The following is a 19613-nucleotide window of genomic DNA, read 5'->3' as shown; positions in this document are numbered from 1 at the left end:
GGACTCAGGAAAAGTCTGCTCAACTGCAAGGTTTCATTTTAGAGTGCAAGGTCAGAGCAATGGCCATCTAAACAGTTTGCCAAAGGCAATCATTTGGCTTCCCAAGCTCCAGATGCCCCAAAGAGTATGAATGGCATGATTTGACTCTGGCATGGGGCTTCTGTCATAAGCAACTGAGAAGAGAAACCATGCCTTCATTAGCGCTTACTTGCTCTCATCATATCCCTCTTGGGACCCAAGAAGGAATAAAGTCCTGCAACTAAAGACAAAGAGTTTCCCAGACAAATATTTACCCGGCCTGCCTTCTTTCTACAATGTATACAGTCAACTCACAAGTCCCAGAGGAAAGAAAGAGCAAGCCTTCTTTTGAGCCTTTGGTTAACATCTTTCACCACAAAAACTACCAGGAACAAGTTTCTGCTTTTTATTATTATTATTATTATTATTTTAAAACACCTGGCTAAGGGTGGGCACATGGCTTAAGCTGGAGTGCCTGAACTCTTTCCCTTGACTTAGAATCTTGAACAAATATGGTAACGACTGAAAAAAATGGGCGGACGCTTACTCATTAAAGCACTGTGATGAGACTGCCATTTCTATGCCCTAGACCCTAGGGCTACCTGTTTTCTGTCCTGTTCTGAGCCTAGTTCTTTAGTCTTTCCTTCAACTCCATGCCTATCTTAACTCTTTTTAACACATTCCTTTTTCTGCTTAAATTAGCTGGAGGTAGTTTCTGTATCTGGCAAACAAAGAACCCTGGTATATGCTATGAACAGGCAAAATACTCGACAAATTATCCCATCAAATACTGGTTTTCTTTTTTAATACTTCTTATTGTGAAATATAACTTACAGACAGAAAGGGGATAAATGTCAAAGTAGTTGAGGTTTAACAAGTAGTTATAGTGTAAATTTCAAAGTATAGTATGGGTTCCAGTACCACAATTTCAGGTACTTCCATCTAGCTATTCTAATAAATAAGGAACAACAAAGAAATATCTATATAATGATTCAATTGTTATAATCATTTGTTAAATCCTAACTTCTCTGTAACAGCTCCTCCCTCCATTTGATCATTCTCTCAATCTTCAGGGATATTTGGGCAATGACCATTCTAACCTCTTCTTATTGAAAAGAGGTGTCGACGTTATGGGTAGGGGGGTGCAGCTGCTTGATATTCTTGGTGAGACTGGTACCGCTAAGTTTCAGGGATTATCTGGCATAGGAACAATCAGGAGATTTTAAGCTTCTTAAAAATAAATTTAATAAGTAAAACATTTATGGAGTTTTAGATGGAGTCCTGGGTTTTCTTTAGGGTTTTCAGGAATACTGCTGTTTGGGGCTTGGCACTGTGGCAATTTGTAATATCTGGCTGAAGCTTGCATAGAGTAACCTCTATTTGAAATCTCTTAGCCACTAAAAGCTCATTTTGTTACATTTCTTTTCACCCTTTTGGTCAATAAGGCATTCTCAATCCCATGATGTCAAGGCCAGGCTCATCCCTAGGAATCATGCCCCATGTAGAGAGAAAGATAATGAGTTTATTTGTAGAGTTTGGCTTTGAGATAGGCCACATCTGAAAAACAAAAGAGGTTTTCTGGAGGAGACTTTTAGGCATGTTTACAAGTGGGCTTATCTTTTTTTCTAAATATTTTTATTGAAAAAGCTTCACAAACATACATTCCATGCATGGTATACAATCAATGGCTCACAATGTTATCACATAGTTGTGTGTTCAACACCATGATCAAATTTTAGAACATGTGCATCACTCAAGAAAAAGAAGTAAAACGAAAAAAGAAAAACTCATACATAACATACGCTTTAACTCTCCCTCTCATTGACCACTAGTATTTCCATCTATCCAATTTATTTTACCCTTTGTCCTCCCTATTATTTATTTATCTCTTATGCATCTATATATTTTTACTCATCTGTTCATACCCTGGGTAAAAGGAGCATCAGACATAAGATTTTCACAACCACATAGTCGCATTGTAAACGTTATATCTTTATACAATTGTCTTCAAGAATCAAGGCCCCAGGAATACAGCTCAACAGTTTCAGTTACTTCCCTCCAGCAACTCCAATACACCAAAAACTAAAAAAGGGTATCTACATAACGCATGAGAATAACCTTCAGGATAACCTCTCGAATCTGTTTGAATCTCTCAGCCACTGAAACTTTATCTTATTTCTCTCTTCCTCCTTTTGCTTAAGAAGGCTTTCCCAATCCCATGTTACCAGGTCCTGCCTCATGCTGGGATTTCTGTCCCACATTGCCAGGGAGATTTACACCCCTGGGAGTCATGTTCCAACATTTGGGGCAGGGCAGTAAGTTTACCTGCCAAATTGGCTTAGAGAGAGAGGCCACATCTGAGCAACAAAAGAAGTTCCTTGGGGGTAAATCTTAGGCCGAATTTTAAGTAGGCTTAGTCTATCCTTTGCAGGAATACATTTCATAGGGGCAAACCCCAAGACTGAGGGCTCGGCCTATTGATTCGGTTGTCTCCACTACTTGCAAGAATATCAGAACCTCTCCAAAAGAGGAAGTTGAATATTTCCTCCTTTCTCCTCAGTTCCTCAAGGGGACTTTGCAATACTTCATCATTTACTGCCCAAATTACTCTGGGATATATCGGGGCATCACACGAACCTGGACAAAACAACAAAATTGCATGCCCTATTCAAGATTCCATTTACTTTTGGTGTTCAACCAAACTGACCATACAAGTTAAATTAGGAAATGTACTACCCAAAATATAAATTTTGCACCAAATAAACATCTCTCCCTTTTGTCTCAGCAGAAGTTAAAGTTTTAAAATATGGACGTTATCATCCTTTACCCTGTATTCTGATTTACCTTAGTCATTCTTGGATTTATTCTATTTGGAGTTTGTTGGGATTCTTTAATTTGCATATTTATGTCTTTTATAAAGATTGGGAAGTTTTACCTAATTATCTCCTCAAATAATCTTCCTAGCCCTTTACTCTTCTCTTTTCCTCTGGGACACCGATGACGTCCATCATGTTTTCCATCATTTCCCTGACATCCAATTCAAATTTTTCCATCTTTTCTTTTTTTTTTTCCATTTGTTCTTTTATGCATTCAAATTTAGTTGCCCTGTCCTCTAGTTCACTTATTCTTTCTTCTGCCTCTTCAAATCTGCTGTTATGTGTCTAGTGTATTTTTAATTTTACAGTATCTTTCATTTCCAAAACACCTGCTATTTTTCTATTTATTCTTTGAAATTCTTCTTTACCCTCTTCTAGTGACTTCTTGATATCCTTTATGTCTTTTGCCAACTCACTGAAGTTATTTAGGAATTTGCATGAACATCTTTGATTAGTTGTTCCAATTTCTGTATCTCCTCCAGCTTTTAAACTGGTCGTTGAACTTGGCCATATCTTTTTGCATCTTCATATGCTTAGTGATTTTTTGTGTTGATTTCTAGGCATTTGATTGTCTTGCTAAGTTTATTTTGAAAGTTGATTTCCCTCGCTTGCCTAAGATTTTGTCACTGCTCGGGTTTGTATTGAAAGTCTCCTTTTATACTTGGTTGGCCAATAATTCCCTGCCAAGCTAAGATCGGGACCTCATGCAGGAGGCGCCTGAGGTAAAGGCTAGGGAGAAAGGCAGTTTGCCAGAGTGCATTTTCCCAGTCATACCAGCAGATGGCAGTCTTGGGCCATATCGTCCCCTCAGGCTGGCCTCTGAATCTGCCTGCTGGGCAGGATTCAGACCAGGTGAAAATCCAGGCAAGGCCACAGGTCTGTGTGTGCACTGAAAGCCGCCAACTCTAAGATTGGGGATTAGGTACTATGCACCTTGGCAGAGAATCTGCTTGTGGGCACAGTGGGTCTGTTGATAACTGTGTGGTACAGCCTTGGACTTTGGAGTTTCAACTTTCCATGCCCACAGCCAGCCCACAAGTGCCTGGTGCTGCAGTGCAGCGTGGCTTGCTACCGCATCCCTGCCTCTCTGCATATGCACACTGTAAGTACTCTGGGCTTCTGTGAAGAAAGAGACCCAGAACGTCTCTTTCACCAGCCAATTGTCACAGTGTCTCTGAGACCCCACCTTCTCCCAAGGGGAGGGCCCCCCAGTTTCCCCGAAAACCAGTTGCCCACCCCTGTGCACTGCAGCAAGGTCTCCAAGTATAGGCAAACCAAGTCTTCTGGCTCCAGTTTCCCATGCAGGAGCTCCAAGCTGTGTAGCTGAGAAGCAGGCTCCCCCAAGCTGGCTGTGGAGGTGGTTGTGTTGAGCACACCACTCCTTAGGCACCTGCTTCCACCTGCTCATAGCAGGTTGTCCCAGGTGTAGTCTCGACTGAATAAACTCTCCCCAGTATCACAATAGTAATTTCTTTGCTTTTTCACCCAGGTCCTCCCTATGCCCTGTTCCACTGTCCCAGTTGTTTTCTGTCCTTTCTCTCAAATACTGACTTTCTTGTCTGACAAACTGATCCAAGTCATGGGCATGTGATTCTTTTCACTTACCATGTATATAAAACAGGGTTTTTATATAGTGCCAGCCTGTTTCACAATTAAGTTGTAAGATAGAACCACAGAAATTAAATCATTAAGCATCATAGAGTGTTTATGTCCCAGGCACTAGTCTAAGTTCTTTACACATAGTATCCATTTAATCCTTCCAATGCAGTACTTCCAAATGGAGATACCAATATCATCTCCTTTTTATAGAAGAAACTAAGACACAGAGTTTAAGTAACTTCCCCAAGTGACACAGCTAGTAAGCCACAGAGCCTGGAACTAAATACAGGCCATCTGGGTCCAAAACTTCCACTTTACACTATGCCAGAATGAGTGATAAAGACAGAGTCTAGAAGGAAGAGAGGGAGAGACCAAGAGATCAAAGGAAGCCTCAAGAACCCCTTGACTCTGGAGTGCCTTCCCAGAGGGTGGGTGGGCTTTAGATCCATTGAGAGGAGGGGTAAGAGCATCCTGGGCCAGAGGGCGGGGCAGTACAGCTGGAGCAGAAGCACAGAGCTGGAGTTGAAAACAGTGTGTTTCAGAAACTATGAAATACATAGAGTACTGTGCTGGTTTGAAAGGAAGTATGCCCTCTAAGAAAAGCCATGTTTTAATATAAGTCCCATTTCATAGATAGAATAATGTCTATTCAATACTGTATGTTTGAAACTGTAATGAGATCATCTCCCTGGGTGATGTGATTTAGTCAAGAGTAGTTGTCCCTGGATTAAGGGACAACACGTCTCCACCCATTTGGGTGGGTCTTGATTAGTTTCTGAAGTCCTATAAAAGAGGAAACATTTTGGAGACAGAGACTCAGAGAGAGCAGAGAATGCTGCAGCACCACAAAGCAGAGAGTTCCACCAGCCAGTGACCTTTAGAGATGAAGAAGGAAAATGCCTCCCGGGGAGCTTCATGAAACTGGAAGCCAGGAGAGAAAGCTAGCAGATGACGCCCTAATCGCCATGTGCCCTTCCAGTCAAGAGAGAAGCCCTGACTGTGTTCGCCATGTGCCTTCTCACTTGAGAGAGAAACTCTGAACTTCATCGGCCTTCTTGAACAAAGGTATCTTTCCCTGGATGCCTTTGATTGGACATTTCTATACACTTGTTTTAATTGGGACATTTTCTCGGCCTTAGAACTGTAAACTAGCAACCCATTAAAATCTCTCGTTTAAAAGCCATTCCGTTTCTGGTATATTGCATTCTGGCAGCTAGCAAACTAGAACAAGTACTTCAGAAGGTGTTCGAGGAACAGCTGGATAATGAGGGGCCTTCGATGCCAGACTCATGACTATTACTTTACCTTGTGATGAGAGCCCCAGCAGCTTCTTCTCACTCTCTGGGGGGTTTCAGCTCCTCCAATGATTCTGCCTCCATCTTCATATGGATGACTATCAAATCCTATGCCTCATTCACACTTGCATGGCCAACACATGACATACTCATGAGGCTGTCTCATCCAGGCCTCTCAAACTCAGTGTGTTCTGATCTGATCTATTTCTATTCCTTCCCAAGCCATTTCCTCCTCCAATGTCCCATGACTGTCCACCCACCTTCTTTCTCTCTCCCTCTCTGCTCATGTGCAAATCATCAACAAAGGCTATAAATGTAATTTTTCTAAATATCTTTTAAATCTTACCTTTTTTCTCTATGTTAACAGCCACTGCCCTATTTCAATCTATCACTTGAATTATTGCAATCATCTAACTGGGGTCATGTTCTCTTACCACTTCCAATCAGAAGCTAGAGGAAATTTATTCATAAATGCCAGTTGACTTGTTAAAGACCTTTCAGGTACTCCCTGATGCTCCTGGACATGGCCAACAAGGCCCTTTACCTCTGTGCCCTGACTTCCTTTTCACAGTCCCCTCTACTCTCCTGAACTCTACCCCGAGGCCATACTGAAATTCTTCACTTCCTCAACCACCAGACACTGTCTTAGCTCCAGGAAACTGAATCTGAAGGCGTCCTGCAGGCTAAGGGATCTGGATTCTAGACTGAATATAGCAGCTATTCTCACCCCTCCAAACAAGATGCAGTTGTTTTTCCTCTCAAAGTTTTCCTTATTGTGCTGGTTTGAATCTGTGGTAGAGCCCAGAAAAGCCATGTCCTTTAATCCTCATTCAATATTGCTGGCTAGGAACTTCTTGATTGTTTCCATGGAGATGTGATCCACCCAACTGTGGGTGGTAACTTTGGATGAGATGACTTCCATGGAGTGAGTCTCTACCCATTCAAGATGGGGTTGCTTACTGGAGCCCTTGAAGAGGGAACCGTTTTAGAAAAAGCTAGAGAGCCCACACAGCCAGAGACCTTTGGAGATGCAGAGGGAAAATGCCCCAGGAGGAGGCTCTTCATGAAACAAGAGGCCTGGAGAGAAAGCTAGCAAGCATTGCCATGTTCGCCATATGCCTTTCCACTTGAGAGAAACCCTGAACTTCACTGGCCTTTCTTGAGTGAAGGTTACCTCTTGTTGGTGCCATAATTCGGACATTTTTATAGGCTTGCACCACCTTTAGAAATGTCAACTTAGAACTCAATAAATTCCCCTTTTAAAAAGCCGTTCATTTCTGGTATATCGCATTCCGGCAGCTAGCAAACCAGAACACTTAACAAAAAAAAAAAAAAGAGAGAGAAAGAAATAAAGGAAAAGCTAACAGCAATCACCTGTTACATAATAGCGTCATGATTCTTGGTTGCAGGTGACAGAAACCCATGCCAAATTAGTTTGGATAAAGGGTGGGGGGATAGTTTGTATAATCAAAAGCACAAAGAGGCGCCCAGCGTCGCGCACTCAGCCGGTTGGGCCGTCGCAACAGCTGTGGGAGCTGAGGCTCCTGCGGCAGACCCCAGACGGACGTCTGCGGCTCCGGCTTCGCCACCCTCCGCCTCTCTGACCCCGGTGTCCCTGCCGGGTGTTAAGGAAGGGAAGACGCTGGCCCCGGAAACGCAGAGCACACCTTTGGTTGCTTTGACACCCGTCCTCTTCCTTTCCCAGCGGTGGGCCTAGCCAGGTGCTAAGCGTCTCTGCTAGGGGGCGGCGGCGACCCCGGCTGCCTGTCTGTGGAGGAGTCCTGCTGGCCAGCGGGCACTGCGGAGACCACGAGCGTGCGTGCGCGGCGCCGGCCCTTCCTCCAGCTCTGTCCCTGGGCGGAGACCGCGGGAATCCGCTGAGGAAATTCAAGCTAGTGTTCCTGGGGGAGCAAAGCATTTGAAAGACATCCTTGATCATCAGGATCATGTATGACAGTTTTGACAACGCCTATCAAGCAACAGTTGGCATTGACTTTTTTTTTTTTTTACTTTTTTTAAATTTAATTGTGAAAAATAGCATATATGCAAAAAAGCAATACATTTCCAAGTAACATTTTAACAAGTAGTTATACAATAGATTTTAAAGCTTGGTATGGGTTTATAGGTCCATGATTTTTCCTTTTTTCTTCTAGCTGCTCCAGGACACTGGAGACCAAAAGAAATATCGATGTATTGATCAGCAGCCATACGCAGTTGTTAAATCCTGTCCTCTACTATATTTCATTAGGCCTGGAGGACAGGACCCCTTCCCCCATGAGGTGACCTAACCCTGGCAAATATCTCAGAAAGCCTCTCCCACCTCAATCCACACTGCCTGCATCTCCTTCACCCTCCAGCAGTTGCCCTCTTGCGATAAAACTCCCCTTACTCACCTCCACCCTCCTGCAATGCATTCTTTATATATATATATTTCCTCCCCCCAATGCATTTTTGCAGTAAACTCCCCTTACACACTGTCCACCCTCCAACAGTTAAAACCCTGCAAAACTAAGGCAGCATTTAAATTTTAAACTTCACCAATGGAACGCTGCCAACTCCCCAAAACCCACCAATGAAAATCCGCCTCACCCCTCACCCCTAACTCCCTAGCCCCAAGCCATAAAATCCCCATCCCCTGCCACCTCGAGGTGGCCGCCTCTCCCTGTATTGAAATGCTGCCCTGGCGGCTCCGTTTCTTTCTGAAATAAAACTTTTGCCTGAACTTCTTAGCCTCATCTTTGGTGAGTTTGCCAAGTTTGCCTTTCATACTCTTCCTTCTTTTTTTTTTTTTTTCTTTTTTGTGAAAAATAATATATACAAAAAAAGCGACAAATTTCGAATTACATTGCGATAATTATTTGTAGAACAGATTTCAGACTTTGGTATGGATTATAATTCCACAATTTTAGGTTTTTCCTTCTAGCTGCTCCAAGGTACTGGAGACTAAAAGAAATATCAATATAATGATTCAGCACTCATAATCATTTTATTGAACCCAACCTTCTCTGTATAACCCCACCATCACCGGCAGTGACTTTTTAACAAAAACAATGTATTTGGAGGTCCGAACAATTGGGCTGCAGCTGTGGGCAGCTGTGGGTCATGATCATCTCCGTAGTTTCATTTCCAGTTACATCCGATTCTGCTGCAACTATAGTAGTTTATGATATCACAAATGTGAACTCATTCCAACAGAGGACAAAATGGATTGATGACATTGAAATGGAAAGAGGAACTAATGTTATCATCATGCTAGTAGGAAATAAAACAGATCTTGCTGATAACAGGCAAGGGTCAACTGAGGAGAGAGAGAAGAAAGCCAAAAGCTGAATGTTATGTTTATTGAAACTAGGGCAAAAGCAGGATACAATGTAAAGCAGCTCTTCAGTCTCCATCCTGTTGCAGCAGCCTTGCCTGGATTGGAAAGCACACAGAACAAAGGCAGAGAAGACAGGATTGACATAAAATTGAAAAAGCCTCAAAAGCAGCCTGTCAGTGAAGAAGGCTGTTCCTGCTGCTCCCCCATGTCATCTTCAACCCTTCTCCAGAAGCTCACAGCTTTGGACCCTTTACTCGTTCATTGACTGCAGTGTGAGTATTGGCTTGAATCTTTTCCTTTCAATAACAGCGTATTGCAGTTCATCATTGCTGCCTGTCTCATGGAGATGATTAACTTCACAAGCACAAAAGAGTTAGTGTTTTCATTATTTATATTTGACAAAAAGCCAAAAGATTCCAGAATATTCCAGTGATAACTTTAAAACTTAGATACACTTTCTTAACATTGTTTTCCCTTTTTAATGTTATGACAGTGTACTTCAAAATGATGGCAATCTCAACCTGTATGAGTGTGGCTTGATTAAGGAGCAATTTATTTACAACATTTGCCTGCCCGCTTTTCTCACCTCTCCCTTAGCCAATCCTTATTCTTACTTTCCCTTTCTTGGAACAAGCAGGAGATGACAAGGCAGCAGTCAGGCCAAACCCATTGGAATTATCCTTAAATAGGGATGCTATTTGCTGTGGGCCTTGGGTAAAGATGTCCAAAATTATTCTTGAGCATTGATATAAATATTTAAATCTTAAAGATGCTTGAATGGTGCATCTTCACAAGGACTCCTAATGAACATGATAAGAACTTGCAAGTAGATGAACAGACAATGTATATCTGACCAAAACAAATGACCCTTTCACATGTGCTTTATTAGACTTTGGGAGAGACAAGTGAACAAATACATCAGTACAATTTTTTTTTAATATTTAAATCTTCACGGTAAAATTAAAAAGTTCTAATGAACTATTTCTCCCAAGATTTAAAAAATTTCTAGAGTTACTCTGTTAGAAAAATCTTTTCAAACAATGTATTTTCTTTGACATGGAACGGAACTCCGGAGCTGCATCATGGGCCTGAGAAAGGCTTCTTGACCAAAGGGGGGAAGAGAGAAGTAAGACAAAATAAAGTCTCAGAGGCTGAGATATTTCAAACAAAGTCGAGAGGTTACCCTGGAGGTTGTTCTTGTGTGTTGTGTAGATATCCCTTTTTAGTTGATGGTGTATTAGAGTGGCTGGAGGGAAATGTCTGAAACTGTTAAGCTGCGTTCCAGTAGCCTTGATTCTTGAAGATGATTGTATAAGGGTATGACTTTTGCGGTGTGACTGTGTGATTGTGGGAGCCTTGTGTCTGGTGCTCCTTTTGTCCAGGGTATAGACAGATGAGTAGAAATATATGGATAGAAGATGGATGAAAGAGCAGGGGTGGGGGATAGGGGTTGTTCTAATTTGCTAGCTGCCAGAATGCAATATACCACAAACAGAATGGCTTTTAAAAAGGGGAATTTAATGACTTGCTAGTTTACAGTTCTAAGTCAGAGAAAATGTCCCAATTAAAACAAGTCTATAGAAATGTCCAATCAAAGCCATCCAGGGAAAGACACCTTGGTTCAAGTAGGCCAATGACGTTCAGGATTTCTCTCTCAAGTGAGAAGGCACATGGCGAACACAGTCAGGGCTTCTCTCTCAGCTGGAAGGGCACATGGTGAACATGGTGTCATCTGCTAGCTTTCTCTCCTGGCTTCCGGTTTCATGAAGCTCCCCGGGAGGCATTTTCCTTCTTCATCTCCAAAGGTCACTGGTTCATGGACTCTCTGCTTTGTGGTGCTGCAGCATTCTCTGCTCTCTCTGAATCTCCCATTCACCAAAACGTTTCCTCTTTTATAGGACTCCAATAAACCAATCAAGACCCACCCAAATGGGTGGAGACATGTCTTCACCTAATCCAGTTTAACAACCACTCTTGACTAGATCACGTCATCCATGGGAGGTGATCTGATTATAGTTTCAAACATACAGTATTGAATAGGGATTATTTTACCTTTATGAAATGGGATTTTGATTAAAACATGGCTTTTCTAGGGGGCATACATCCTTTAAACTAGTACAGGAGTAAAATATATTGGGTAGATGGAAATACTGGTAGCCAATGGGAGGGAGATGTGGGGTTGTGGGATGCGTGAGTTTTTTTCTTTTTTCTTTTTATTTCTTTTTCTGGAGTGATGCAAATGTTCTAAAAATGATCTTGGTGATAAATACACAACTGAGTGATGATATTGGAAGCCACTGATTGTACACCATGTATGGACTATATGTGTGTGAAGACGTGTCAATACAAAAGTTAACTCAAAATGGATCAAAGATCTAAACATTAGGTCTAAGACCATAAAACAGTTAGAGGAAAATGTAGGGAAATATCTTATAAATCTTATAATTGGAGGCGGTTTTGTAAACCTTACACCCAAAGCAAGAGCACTGAAGAAAGAAAGAAATAAATGGGAACTCCTCAAAATTAAACACTTCTGTGCATCAAAGAACTCATCAAGAAAGAAAAAAGACAGCCTACACAATGGGAGACGATATTTGAAAATGACATGTCAGATAAAGGTCTAGTATCCAGAATTTATAAAGAGATTGTTCAACTCAACAACAAAAAGACAGCCAATCCAATTACAAAATGGGAAAAAGACTTGAACAGACACTTCTCAGAAGAGGAATCAAATGGCCAAAAGGCACATGAAGAGATGCTCAACATCCCTGGCCATTAGAGAAATGCAAATCGAAACTACAATGAGATATCATCTCACACCCACCAAAATGACCATTATCAACAAAACAGAAAATGACAAGTGCTGGGGAGGATGTGGAGAAAGAGGCACACTTATTCACTGTTGGTGGGAATGTCAAATTGTACAACCGCTGTGGAAGGCAGTTTGGCAGTTCCTCAAAAAGCTGAATATAGAATTGCCATATGACCCAGCAATACCATTGCTAGGTATCTACTCAGAAGACATAAGGGCAAAGACACAAATGGAGATTTGCACACCAATGTTTATAGCAGCATTATTTACAATTGCAAAGAGATGGAAACAGCCAAAATGTCCATCAACAGACGAGTGGCTAAACAAACTTTGGTATATACAAACGATGGAATATTATACAGCTTTAAGACAGAATAAACTTATGAAGTACGTAACAACATGGATGGACCTTGAGAACATTATGCTGAGTGAGACTAGCCAAAAACTAAAGGACAAATACTGTATGGTCTCACTGATATGAACTGACATTAGTGAAAAAACTTGAAATATTTCATTGATGACAGAGAACATCAGGAGATAGAAATAGGGTAAGTTATTGGGTAATTGGAACTGAAGAGATACAGACTGTGCAACAGGACTGGATACAAAAACTCAGAAATGGACAGCACAATAATACCTAACTGTAATACAATTATGTTAAAACACTGAATGAAGCTGCATGTGAGAATGATAAAGGGATGATGGCTGGGGACATAAATGAAATCAGAAAGAAAGATAGATGTTAAAGATTGAGATGGTATAATCTAGGAATGCCTAGAGTGTATAATAATAGTGAAATGTACAATGTACAAATTTTAAAAATGTTTTTGCATGAGGAAGAACAAAGGAATGTTATTATTGCAGGGTGCTGAAAATAGATGGTAATTAATATTTTTAAATGTCACCTTATGTGTGAGACTAAAGCAAAAAATGTCTATTTGTTACAAAATTTATATTTTGACTAGTGCATTTCCTAATATAACTTATGTAGATAGTTTGATTGAACACCATAAGTACTTGGAATCTCAGGTAGGACCTGAGATTTTGTTGGTTTGTCCAGAGTGATGCCCTGATGAATCCCAGAGTGATTCAGTCAGTGAGCGGAAAAATATTTGCAAAGTCCCCTTTGGGGAACGGTGAGAATGGGGAGAAATTCAACTTCCCCAAGTTGAATTCTTGATATTCTCACAAGCAGTGCGGGCAACCAAAGCTATAGGCTGAGCCCCCAGTCTTGGGGTTTGTTCATATGAAACTTAACCCCACAAAGGATAGGTCAAATCTACTTAAAATTTAGGCCTAAGAGTCACCCCCAAGAGAGCCTCTTTTGTTGCTCAGATGTGGCCTCTCTCTCCAGCCAACACAACGAGCAGTCTCACCACCCTCCCCTTCTCTGCATGGGACATGACTCCCAGGGGTGTGGACCTTCCTGGCAACATGGGACAGAGATCCTGGAATGAGCTGAGACTCAGCATCAAGGGACTGAGAAAAACCTTAGAAGGAGCTGAGAATTAACATCAAGGGATTGAGAGAAACTTCTCGATCAAAAGGGGGAAGAGTGAAGTGAGACTAAGTGTCAATGGCTGAGAGATTCCAAACAGAGTTGAGAGGTTATCCTGGAGGTTATTCTTATGCATTAAGTGGATATCACCTTGTTGTTCAAGATGTAGCGGAGAGGCTGGAGGGAATGGCCTGAAAATATAGAGCTGTATTCCAGTAGCCATGTTTCTTGATGATGATTGAATAATGATATAGCTTTCACAATGTGACTCTGTGATTGTGAAAACCTTGTATCTGATGCTCCTTTTATCTACCATATCAACAGACGAGTAGCACATGTGGAATAAAAGTAAATAATAGGGGGAACAAATGTTAAAATAAATTTAGTTTGAAATGCTAGTGATAAATGAGAGTGAGGGATAAGGGGTATGGTATGTATAATCTTTTTTGTTCTCTGTTATCATTTTATTTATGTCTTTTTCTGTTGTCTTTTTATTTCTTTTCCTAAATCGATGCAAATGTTATAAGAAATCATGGATATGCAACTATGTGATGATATTAAGAATTACTGATTATATATGTAGAATAGAATGATATGTTAATATTTTTGTTTGTTTGTTGTTAATTTTTAAAAATTTATTAATAAAAAAATAAGGACCCACTTTGGGCATGCAACAATAGAAATAAGTTAATCAAAGGGACATACCCACAATAGGTCTACACTCACAGGAATGGATTAGTATAACAAACATGATTGTGCCAGTTTGAATCTGTGTTGGACCCCAGAAAAGCCATGTCCTTTAATCCTCATTCAATATTGCTGGCTGGGAGCCGTTTGATTGTTCCCATGGTGATGTGACTCACCCAATTGTGGGTATTAACTTTTGATTAGAGGGAGATGTGACGCCACCCATTCCAGGTGGGTCTTGATTAGTTTACTGGAATCCTTTAAAAGAGGAAGCACTTTGAAGAAAGACAGAGAGCCCACCCTGCCAGGGACTTTTGGAGATAAAGAAGGAATTCATTCCCAGGGATGCTTCATGAAATAAGAAGCCTGGAGATAAAGTTAGTGGGCGTCGCCGTGTTCATTATGTGCCTTTCCAGTTGAGAGAGAAACCCTGAAATTCATCGATCTTCTGGAACCAAGGTATTTTTCCTTGGATTCCTTAGATTGGACATTTATATATCCTTGCTTTCATTTGGACATTTTTAGCAGCTTTAAAACTGTAAACTATCAACTTATTAAATTCCCCTTGTTAAAAGCCATTCCGTTTCTGGTATGTTGCATTCCGGCAGCTAGCAAACTAGAACAGTGATCTTCTGAGGTCCTAAAATGATCACAGATGTTAACTCCCCACCATTTCAAGCTGCACATCAACCCTGAGCATCTCCCATTCACAGCCTCAGAGGTTTCCTGAAGCAGAAAGTAAAAACCCACAGCCATACTTAAAGTGAGCTGCTGTCAGCATAAAGTGACATGAACACTGAACAGAAATGCAACGCTAGCCCCTGCTGAAATCAGAGGTCAGGCTAAGAGGGAACAAGTCAGGACAATACATGTCTGCTGCAGTTCACCCTTCACACTATTCAGATCTACTGTAGCTTGATGTGGAGGATTGTCATGTACCCCGACAAAAGGCATGTTCTTTGTCTTACTCTGTGTTCCTGTGGGTGTGAACCCGTTGGTGTAGGGGACCCTTTGAACATGCATTATCAGTTAAGGCATGGACTCGTTTGTAAATAGCCTCTTCTAACATCCTGTTTAGGTGTGGCCAACTGAATTAGGCTGAGCTTTAATACTTATTACTGGAGGCCTTACACTGAGAATCCAGAAGACATAAAAGCCAGAAGTCAGAAGAAGCCACAGGAGGAGAGAATGAAGCAGATTACCATGTCATCATGTGAAGGAGACCCACCATCACCAGAATGCTGCCAAACCCGGGAGAAGGCATAGGCTTTCTGATGCCTTGTTTTTGGGCTTCCAGCCTCTGAAACCATAAACAATAAATTCGTGTGGTTTAAGCCAACACATATATATCAAACAAACAGTATATATATTGTTTGTTTGTTTGAGTTTTCTTTCCTTCTTTTTAAATGTTGTACAGGCAAGGAACTATTGAAGCAAAATTTCTTTAAGAACCAGTGGAAAAAAACAAACAATAACAACAACAACAAAATAAAATAAAATAAAAAAGAAGAACCAGTGGATGAATTTAAATTTGACACTATATCGAAACTATTATAAGCAGTAAAAGCAATTTTATATCTAAAACCTACCAACACAGAACCCTCAGCAGAACAGATGAGAATGTTTAAGGTCAAATTGCAGAAGGAAACAGTATTTTCAGAAGCTCCTAAAGGAAGATCTGAAAAAAGCATACATGAAAGAAGAGGGAAAGAGATGTATGAAAATAAAACATTATTATGCCGATTTATGCCTTATTTTTTAGCTTTTTTTTTATGTTGTGTCTTTCAGATTGGTTTTGCTTTTTATTAGATCTATATAGTTGGGTTAATTAACTGAGATTTAGTTTTTTATTTAAGCTAAAATTTATCTGTTTTCTTTGGTGATATTTACTTCTTTGCCTTCTTTTTTTAACTACTTTCAATTTTTGAAGGTTTTGTTGAATCTACTTAGAACTTGATCACCTTGGCAATATGAATATCCCTTAAAAGATTACACACCAATATACTAGCAGTGCACCCTCTTTACTAGTTATTGTGAGATTGCTATATAAGTTAAAGAACACATTTATAAATCCATTGTTTGCAGGAAGGAAATTCCTGAGTTATAGCTCAGCTTGCTGAATTTATGTTGTAAGCATTCTTTTTTTTTTCTTTTGCATGGGCAGACACCAGGAATCGAACCCGGATCTCCAGCATGGCAGGCCAGAACTCTGCCTGCTGAGCCACGTGGCCAGCCCTTTTATTTTCTTTCTCTCTTTTTTTTTTGATAAGCATTCTTAATACAGTATAAAGAGGAAAAGACTACGACACTATCTTCATACTTTCTTCTTTCCTCATTGCAACAAAACCCTTTAACTGGGAGAATTTTATTCCCCTCTCTTTCCTCTTCCTCCTTCACTTCCCACTTACTGTCACCTTGTAATTTTCAGAGAACATTTTGGATTATAGATCAATAGAGAAATGCTTTCAGATAATCATTACTCCACATACCAATAACTTATGCTCAAAAGACAGGATGGAGTTGTAAAGTGCTTTTATAACACAATATTGTTGTTAAAGGCAAGAATTCTTTTGTCATGGCATGTCCTGAAATAAATATGGACTCAATATGACAGATGGGTTATATTCTTTATTTGGAAGAAGTTGTGATTTCTGACAATGGCGTGATTGTCTTCCCATACTGTAGTATTTTATTCTTTTTAAGTATCTTTTAAGAAAATAACCACTTACACTGCTTTTGATATTGGTCTTTTATTGGCTTGGGGTTCTTCAACTGAAACAATGAATTGTGTTCACAGTCCAGGTTTTTTTTTTAATAAACACAATTTTGCTGCCAAAAATATATAAATAAAATATGAAAAAAAGAAAAAGAAGAAGAACAGTGGAACAACAGGAAAAGACACTAAGGTGGTGGTATAGAAGTGGGCTTTGGATGGAGAATCACCTGAAAGAAGTTGGAATTCTCATCCTGTGCTTTTATTGTGTGGAAAACCCCAAGCTGAAGATAGCAAGAGGATCTCCAGAGGACTCTGACAGAGGCAAATATAAAAGCACCCCATATACATCTCCACAGTCCACCACAGTCCATGGCCTGAGGCACTCTCATAGCGATAATTCCTGCTGAAGATGAACTTGCTATAAATTAATGTTATACCTACAGCTAACATTATATTTAATGGTGAAAGATTGAATGCTTTCCTCCTAAGATCAGGAACGAGGAAAGAATGTCTGCTCTTGCCATGCTTTCGCAACATAGTGCTGCAAGTTCTAACCAGTGCATTAAGAAAGAAAATAAAATATCATGCAGATTAGAAAAGAATAAATAAAACTGTCCCTTTTTACAGGTAGCACAATTATCTACATAGAAAATCCCAAAAAAGCTACAAAAGAAAAAAAAAAAAGCTCCTTGAACTTAGTAATTAGGTTCAGCAAGGTTGCAGGAAGTAAGATAAACATACACACAAAAAAATCAATTGCACTCCTGAATACCAGCAATGAACACATGGACACCAAAATTAAAAATACAGTACGATTCACAATCACTAAAAAAAAAAAAGATATACTTAAGTGTAAATCAAATAAAACATGTTTAGGACTTGTATGTGGAAATCTTTAAATCACTGATGAAAGAAATCAAAGATCCAAACAAACGGAGAGACATCATTTTCATGAATTGAGTCAACATAGTAGAGATGTTAATTCTCCCAAAATTGATATGTAGGCTAAATGAGGTTCACATCAAAATCCTAGCAAGAGGCGGGCCGCGGTGGCTCAGCGGGCAAAGTGCTTGCCTGCTATGCCGGAGGACCTCGGTTCGATTCCCGGCCCCAGCCCATGTAACAAAAACGGAGAAACAGAATACAATAAAACAAGAAAATGTTTAAAAATGTTTCCCTTTCTTCCTTCCTTCCTTCCTTCTCTCTGTCTTTCCTTTAAAAAAAAAAAAAAAAAAAAAAAAAAAAAATCCTAGCAAGACACTTTATAGATATGGATACGATTAGTCTAAAATTTATATGAAAAGGCAAACAAATTAAAATAGCTAAAAGAATTTTGAAAAAGTCTATTCCAATTTCAAGACATATTATATAGCTACTACAATCAAGACTGTTTGGTATTGGTGGATGGGCAGTGGGATAGACTTATAGGTCAATGGAACAGAAAAGAGAACCCAGAAATAGACCCACGCAAATATGCCTACCATTTGACAAATGTGCATCAGTTTCCCTGGGGGAAAGGTAGTCTTTTCAACAAATAGTGCTGGGACAATTGGACATCAATAAGGTAAAAAAAAAAAAAAAAAAAAAAAGAATCTCCCACCCATGCGAAAATTAACTCAAAATGGATCGTGGACTTAAAAATATAATGTAACTTGAACAGACACCTCTCAGAAGAGGAAATACAAATGGCCAAAAGGCACATGAAGAGATGCTCAATGTCCCTGGCCATTAGAGAAATGCAAATCAAAACCACAATGAGATATCATCTCACACCCACCAGAATGGCCATTATCAACAAAACAGAAAATGACAAGTGCTGGAGAGGATGCGGAGAAAGAGGCACACTTATCCACTGTTGGTGGGAATGTCAAAGGGTGCAACCACTGTGGAAGGCAGTTTGGCGGTTCCTCAAAAAGCTGAATATAGAATTGCCATACGACCCAGCAATACCATTGCTGGGAATCTACTCAAAGGAATTAAGGGCAAAAACTCAAACAGACATTTGCACACCAATGTTTATAGCAGCGTTATTTACAATTGCAAAGAGATGGAAACAGGCAAAATGTCCATCAACAGACGAGTGGCTAAACAAACTGTGGTATATACATACAATGGAATATTATGCAGCTTTAAGAAAGGATAAACTTATGAAGCATGTAATAACATGGATGGACCTAGAGAACATTATGCTGAGTGAGTCTAGCCAAAAACTAAAGGACAAATACTGTATGGTCCCACTGATGTGGACCGACGTTCGAGAATAAACTTGGAATATGTCATTGGTAACAGAGTCCATCAGGAGTTAGAAACAGGGTAAGATAATGGGTAATTGGAGCAGAAGGGATACAGACTGTGCAACAGGACTAGATACAAAAACTCAAAAATGGACAGCACAATAATACCTAATTGTAAAGTAATCATGTTAAAACACTGAATGAAGCTGCATCTGAGCTATAGGTTTTTGTTTTGTTTTTGTTTTGTTTTGTTTTTTACTATTATTACTTTTATTTTTTTCTCTATATTAACATTCTATATCTTTTTCGGTTGTGTTGCTAGTTCTTCTAAACCGATGCAAATGTACTAAGAAACGATGATCATGCATCTATGTGATGATGTTAAGAATTACTGATTGCATATGTAGAATGGTATGATTTCTAAATGTTGGGTTAATTTCTTTTTTTCCGTTAATTAATAAAATAAATAAATAAATAATAGGGAGAACAAATGTTAAACTAAATTTAATTTGAAATGCTAGTGATCAATGAAAGGGAGGGGTAAGGGGTATGGTATGTA

The 19613-nt window shown here is 39.9% G+C and overlaps 1 protein-coding gene and 1 pseudogene across 3 annotated transcripts in view; both read left to right on the top strand.

Moving 5' to 3' along the window:
• RUBCN (rubicon autophagy regulator) overlaps nucleotides 1-19613 on the top strand; it is a 172033-nt gene that overhangs the window by 138425 nt on the left and 13995 nt on the right. The window lies entirely within an intron of this gene.
• LOC143648815 (ras-related protein Rab-6C-like) lies at nucleotides 7181-9372 on the top strand (annotated as a pseudogene).

This window comes from Tamandua tetradactyla, chromosome 10 (genome assembly GCF_023851605.1).
Source record: "Tamandua tetradactyla isolate mTamTet1 chromosome 10, mTamTet1.pri, whole genome shotgun sequence".
Classification (NCBI taxonomy): Eukaryota; Metazoa; Chordata; class Mammalia; order Pilosa; family Myrmecophagidae; genus Tamandua; species Tamandua tetradactyla.
The sequence above is the reverse complement of the archived record's forward strand: the minus strand, read 5'-3'. Positions and strand labels throughout refer to the sequence as shown.